The 7,406-nt window shown below is 35.8% G+C and overlaps 1 long non-coding RNA gene across 1 annotated transcript; it reads right to left on the bottom strand.

Annotated features, from left to right (window-relative positions):
- Positions 1 to 1,048: 1,048 nt before the first annotated feature.
- LOC138350434 (uncharacterized) lies at positions 1,049 to 6,607 on the bottom strand. Its single transcript, XR_011222073.1, has 2 exons — positions 6,493 to 6,607; positions 1,049 to 2,676 (listed from the first exon to the last, which is right to left on the bottom strand). It is a non-coding gene; the product is annotated as an uncharacterized lncRNA (long non-coding RNA).
- Positions 6,608 to 7,406: the final 799 nt, after the last annotated feature.

Here is a 7,406-nt window from a genome sequence, read left to right as displayed (position 1 = left end):
AGAGAGAGAGAAGAGAGAGAGAGAGAGAGGAAGAGAGAGAGAGGAAGAGAGAGAGAGAGGAAGAGAGAGAGAGAGGAAGAGAGAGAGAGAGGAAGAGAGAGAGAGAGGAAGAGAGAGAGAGAGGAAGAGAGAGAGAGAGGAGAGAGAGAGAGGAAGAGAGAGAGAGAGAGAGGAAGAGAGAGAGAGAGAGAGAGAGAGAAGAGATGAGAGAGAGAGAGAGAGAGAGAGAGAGAGAGAGAGAGAGAGAGAGAGAGAGAGAGAGAGAGAGAGAGAGAGAGAGAGAGAGAGAGGAAGAGAGAGAGAGAGGAAGAGAGAGAGAGAGAGAGAGAGAGGAAGAGAGAGAGAGAGGAAGGAAGAGAGAGAGGGAGAGAGGAAGAGAGAGAGAGAGAGAGAGAGATTCATTTGCCTAATGAATCCGAATGTTAGTTTACTTGCTTTAATATTGATTATGTTTTTGTAACATAATATGCTTCCACTAGTTAAGTATGTTGGTAAAAAAAAGGCACAAAATGATATGACATTACTAACTAAACAAAGCAAGTTTCTATACACTACGTATCGAAATTTGTTGTCTAGCTCCTTCAGAAACAACAAATAATAACAATGATAAAGATGATGATGATGATATTTATAATAATAATAATAATAATAATAATAATAAAAATAATAATAATAATAATAATAATAATAATAATAATAATAATAATAATAATAATAATAAGGGTGAAAGAAAGTCCCAATACATGTGTAAGTATATTAAAACCAAACTTTGGGATGCAACCTTGATACATTATCACTATGGTGTACAAGGTTCAGAACATTGTATACAGCATCTTAATACTGGAGAAAGGTGGCATCCGAAAACGTGGTATAATACACTTACACGTGTAGTGGGTCTCTTCTTCACCTCCATACAAACACTACGGCATTGTAGGAAGTTTATCCAAAAAATACTAATACTAATAATGTTGCGGTTCTGGATATGACGGTTTAGTGTAAAAATCTAAGTTAGAATGATAATAATCTTGGTTTATAATAGTTCGATTGATCAGTTTTACAAGTTTATTTATTACATAAGGCTGCTGAGATTTGATTAGAATGATCCCCCTGTGTACTTTCTGATAAGAAAAGAACAATTAGCTAAAACTCACGAAAAAATGGTTTATATGAACAGTAAAGACAAAAATACAAAATTTGCCATATTAATAATTACACACACATACACATACAGGTGGTGGAGGTCATTATACGTTATATAACAAAGAGTGCTGGGAAGACGGGACACTACGAGCGTAGCTCTCATCCTGTAACTACACTTAGATAATTACATATACGCACATATAAATAGTTGACAAACTTGATTTTACAAGAGAACACTATGGGGAACGTATCAAATTCTTCAATAAATTTAATTGGAGTTGTTGCTAGGCAAGTGAATAAATGAGACATATGCCAAATTCTGTGAAATATATTTTGAAGGTACAAAACATATATTCGAAAAGAGATGCAGAACCAGAAAACATGATTGGTTCAACAGAAATTGTGAGAGGGCCAGAGAGGAAACGACAGACAAGAGGCTATGTGATAAAATGGGTGGAAGAGGCTAGACCCTTCAACATACCAGCACTACAAACAAGCGAGAAACTAATACATAACAGAGTGAGACAGCAAGGAACTTTGAGAAAGAGGAGGCGGTCAAATGTAAAACAGCTCCAGGCCTTTTCTATAAATTCATTAAAAGCAAGCTGCATGTAAAGGATAAAATCCAGAGATTAAGAACGGGGGAACAGATTCACAGACAATGGAAAAGAAATGTGCGAAACACCAAAAGAACAGTGCCAAAGTGTGTTTGCAAAATGAGGTTTTCAGAGAACCAGACACAATGCAATTCCAGAGAACACAATAGAGTACATAGAGGTATGTTAAAACGAAGTGGAAAAATTACTCAAGGGGCTAGGAAGAAATAAAGCAGTTGCACCTGATGGAGTTTCACTTTGTGTGCTGAGAGAATGTGCAACTGAGCTGAGCATTCTACTTCAATTAATATTCCAGACATTATTGTGCACAGGAAACTTAGCAGATATATATTGAAAAAATGCAAACATTGTTCCAATCTACAAAAAATGGTAGCAGAAATGAACTTCTAAATTATAGACCATATCATTAACAAGCGTAGTAGTCAAAACAATAAAACAATAGTTAAAACCAAATGGGTGGAACACCTGGAGAGTAGACATATTAACGGACAGAGAACATGGTTTTCGGACAAGAACATCCTGTGTAACAAATCTACTTAGTTTCTATGATAAGAGCAACAAAGATTCCACAGAAAAGCGATGGTTGGGTTGACTGTGTATATCTGGACCTTAAAAAGGATTTTGATAGAGTGCCACACAAGAGGCTGTTCTTGAAACTGGAATATGCTGGTGGGGTGACAGGGAGACTGCTGACGTGGATAAAAAATTCCTTAACTTTTTTCTTTATTAAATAATACACAATATAAAGATCATATTTACATCAGTTTACAAGGGAAAATACTACATTTATATATAACTGACAGAGAGATGAGGGCGGTAATCAGAGACAATGTATCTGATTGAAGGAATGTTACTAGCGGAGTGCCACAGGGTTCAGTTCTTGCACCAGTAATGTTCATCGTCCCCATAAATGATCTACCTGAAGGAATACAGAATTATATAAACATGTTTGCGGATGATGATAAGATACTGGGGAAGATAGGAGACCTAGATGATTGTCATACTCTTCAAATTGACAAAATAAAATATATCTTCAAATAGATAAAATAAGTGCTTGGAGCGACATGTGGCAAATGGAGTTCAATGTGAATAAATGTTATATTATGGAATGTAGAATAGGAGACAAAAAACCACACACAACCTACAAATTATGTGGAAAGGAATTACAGAGCTCTAATCAAGAACGAGATCTAAGGGTGGTTCTGGATTGTAGAATGTCTCCAGAGGAACATAAAGAACAAAATGTGCAAAAAGAAAGCTGTGCTTTCCAGTTCCAGAATCGCCTTTAATTACATGGATGGTGAAATACTAAAGAAACTGTTCATGACTTTTTGTAAGACAAAAATTGGGATATCCAGCAGTTGTATGGTGGCCATATCACAAGAAGCACATCAATATACTAGACAAGGTGCAAAGGCGTGCTACAAAATGGCTTTCTAAACTAGAAAACAAGAGTTACGAGGCGAGAGGCGTTAAATGTGCCAAACTAGATGATAGAAGAAAATGAGGTGATATGATCACCATTTAAAAAATAATAACAGGAATCAACCAAATTGACAAAGAAGAATTCCTAAAATAGGCAACCTCAAGAACAAGATGACACAGATTCAAGCTAAGGAAACAAAGGTGCCTAAAAATTAGGAAGTTTTCTTTTGCAAACAGTAGTAGACGGTTGGGACAAGTTAAGTGGGAAGGTGGCGGAGGCCAAAACCGTCAGACATTTCAAAGTGTTATATGACAAATAATACTGGGAAGACACCACGAGCGTAGCTCTCATCCTGTAACTACACTTAGGTAATTACACACATACAGGTGGTGGAGGCCAAAACCAATAATAGTATTAAAGTGTTATATGACTAAGAGTACTGGGAAGATGGAACATCACAAGTGTAGCTCTCATTCTAAGTGTAATTATCGGTTTAACTAAACTTGTGTGATTATCGAAGTGTAACTAAACTTGAGTAATTGCACTTACGTAACTAAACTTGTGTAACTGCACTTAGGTAACTACACATGCAAACATATGCACATGCTGTAAAATAAAAACAAACGATCAAAGAAGTTGGGTTCGAAGTCAAGAATAGGAATGAGCAAGAATCAAATATTAGGAAAGCAATAAGGAAGGAGCTTGTCAGAAGCAGTAAATCAGTACAAAACACTGTAAATAAAAGTAAGTCCATAATAATTCTTGGGTGCTTGGAAAAGGAGATAACATCTAGGGTGGACAGAGCAGCTGAGGAGATAAAAATTGTTGAGAAAATAGTAGGTTAAGGAGGTCTCACACCAAAGGAAAACATTAGTGATTTTAAGAGGCTAGACAAATACCAGAAAGATAAGAATTGCCCCCCCCCCCCAAGGGTGACATTTAATAGTTTCACAAATGACAGAAGTGCTTACGAATACCAGGAAATTAAAAAATGATGAGTTAAGACAAGACATTTTATAGGAAGATAATACAAATAAACCTTGCTGAAGCCAACATCTACATGAGGCTAGGAATGAGAAGAATTTTGTTTGTCTAAAAGCAGATATATATATTGGCAGCCTAAAATATAGTACATAAAAGCAAAACCTCAAAATCATTAGAGTAAAGGTAGGGGAAACATGTTCCTAAATATCATATATACCAACATAGATGGAATATGATAAAGAATTACTGAAGCAAAGCGAAATAATACAGCTTAAGAAGTCAGAGATTGTCACACTAAGAGAGACGAAACTTATAAATGTTTCCCGAGGGGCTACTCAATAAGGGGACGAGATAGAAAAATTAGAAAAAGATGGAGGAGTACCTGTTCTGGAGAAAGAACACTTGAAAGTAAAACAATTAATAATCGACAACCCATAAGAAGTTGACTTAATGGCTCTGGGGATTTGTAATGAGGATGATAATTACAAATCAATTTATATTTATAAATGCCTACAGTCCACCAGCAATCAAGACATGGACAAAGGAGGAACTGGACGACAAACGAGAGAGCCTCATAATGCAGGCGATGAGTCACAATAACGTGGCTGAAGTATGTTGACCAGACCACACACTAGAAGTTGAAGGGACGACGACGTTTCGGTCCGTCCTGGACCATTCACAATCGACTTGAGAATGGTCCAGGACGGACCGAAACGTCGTCGTCCCTTCAACTTCTAGTGTGTGGTCTGGTCAACAGAGCCTCATCATGATCATGACAGAGATTGCAGTAAGAACAGATAAAGATAAAATACGATTGTTGGTACTTGGTGACTTCAACTTGAAATCAATAGACTGGGAAGCCTAAAAGCACGAACGGAGGACATGTAGACTGGCAGATTTGTAAACATTCATCCCAGAGACATTCTTATTCGAGTATGTTTATACAGGTCACGAGAATGAAGGCAGGGGATGTTATATCGATGCTGGCTTTGATATTTACCAGGACAGAACAAGGAGAGATATTTGACAATTGGTATCTTTCTCCCTTGGGAAAGAATGACCATTACCATTTGGAAATTAAAATATGCAATGCATTATAATATAGAAGAGAATGAGGAATAAACTGATATATCAATAATGTATATGTAATGATAGGCTGAAATAAAACATGTAATGATAGGTTGAAATATTAATAGATGTATTACAGATGTAAATAGCAGCCATAGAATGAATAAGTAAGATTGAATTATTATTTCATAACTTTTACTATAACATAGAAAACAAAGGCAAAAATAATATTATGTTTCTATGAATAAATGTACAAAGCGATGAAACCAAATTATAATAAACCTTCACTTTATAATAATAATAATAATAATAATAATAATAATAATAAAATTTAATGTTTGGAATAGTTTTAATTACAAATAATATAGAACAACCTAATTCGCACAGAAAATAATGACTACTAGTGCTACTTAATTATGAAAGTACTGTACGTAATTACAAAATAATTAAGAATAGTAATGTTTTATCAATTAGTTTACATGATATTTTGATAAGAATGTGTTACAATAATGTCACAACAGAAAGTTCGCAGGTTCGATTCCCACGGCAGGACAGAGACGTTTGTGCAACGTTTCCTATCACCTGATGGCCCTGTTCACCTAGCAATAAAGAGGTACCTGGGAGTTAGGCAACTGTTGTGGGTTGTATCCTGGGGAAGGGGGAACAGTTGGCCTCAAGGGGGAGGGGGGGGAGCCCAACAGACTTCGTGAAATCAATAGATTAAGTTATTTTAGGATAGGCTAAATCTAGCTAACATTCTATTAGGTCTAGTTAGGTTAAGGCTAGCTTAGGTAAATTTAGATTTGGTTAGGTTAAGCTTGGTTTAATTCATTTAAGATTCGGATGACACTAACCTACGTTCTGGCTACGAAAGGTAATAATAATAATTATTATTATTAAGTTACTATGTTAAGTTAATATATATTAAGTTAAAATAGCTTAGGTTAATAATAGCTTAGGCTAATGTTAGCATTGATTATACTAGGTTAGGTAAGCTAAGCTTAGGTTAGGCACGCTTAGCTCAAGTTAGTTTAAGTTTGATTATGACTGATTACATAAGTCTAGGTTAAGTTTAGTTTGGTCAGATTTGGCAAGCTTAGTTGAGGTCAAATTAGAGGAGGCGGAGGCTTCAAGAACCGGTTGCATGAGCAGCCGTTGGCTTCTCATCTAAGCATCACTGACATTTTCGTATTTAAACTGAACCTTTATGGCTGTACTTCTGCCTGGATGTCAATAACAACCTTCAAGTATACTTACACACCGGTTAATGGTAAATGAAACACCATTAACTTTCCGTTTCCTTGCACAAAACTGCACAACCCGTCAATAGCAGCCACGAGTTCCAATGTTTACCCGCCCAGCTGATCTTGTTGTTGTCCAGTTGTGCGCATGCGCATTCCTCCCCAAAATTTTCACTAACCAATACCATTTATTTACGTAGTTTATATATATATATATATATATATATATATATATATATATATATATATATATATATATATATATATATATATATATATATATATATATATATATATATAAGAAGGTGCTTGGGAAGATATTTTTTTTTTTGTGATAAAATAGTACTTTCTTGCAAAATACCTCAGGGGAGGTATCCTGTATCCCAAGTTACATACTGTAAACTAACTTTACTTTATTCCTGTATATGTTTAGGACTGAGGTATACTTTCTGGTTGATCAGTAATAACCTCCAAAAGTTCATAAGCCATCAAATAATCTTTTTGGAAGAGGTTGGGAAAGAGGGAAAAGAAAGGAGATTTTTTTTTTTACTTGATGTTGGGTTTATGGCCTATCAAACTCTTGTAACCTCTGAGGTTACATATTAATGCCATCTGTTCAAAGCGTTTCTCAACCTTGGCTCCGCAGAGCCCCAAGATAACTAGGCGATACGGAAGACGTAGTGAAAAGTAGCCTAATTGTCATCATATGTAAATGTATTTAATGAAACGTGTGTGTGTGTGTGTGTGTGTGTGTGTGTGTGTGTGTGTGTGTGTGTGTGTGTGTGTGTGTGTGTGTTTACACAAATTACCCGGTAGAGTATGATTTCTTGATTGTTTCAAGCGCAGGTTAGACATATATATATGAATGCCATTGGGTGGATATCAATAGGAGCTGCCTCGTATGAACCAATAAGCCTTCTGTTGTAGCCA

Source organism: Procambarus clarkii, chromosome 45, assembly GCF_040958095.1.
Source record: "Procambarus clarkii isolate CNS0578487 chromosome 45, FALCON_Pclarkii_2.0, whole genome shotgun sequence".
NCBI classification, from domain to species: domain Eukaryota; kingdom Metazoa; phylum Arthropoda; class Malacostraca; order Decapoda; family Cambaridae; genus Procambarus; species Procambarus clarkii.
The sequence above is the reverse complement of the archived record's forward strand: the minus strand, read 5'-3'. Positions and strand labels throughout refer to the sequence as shown.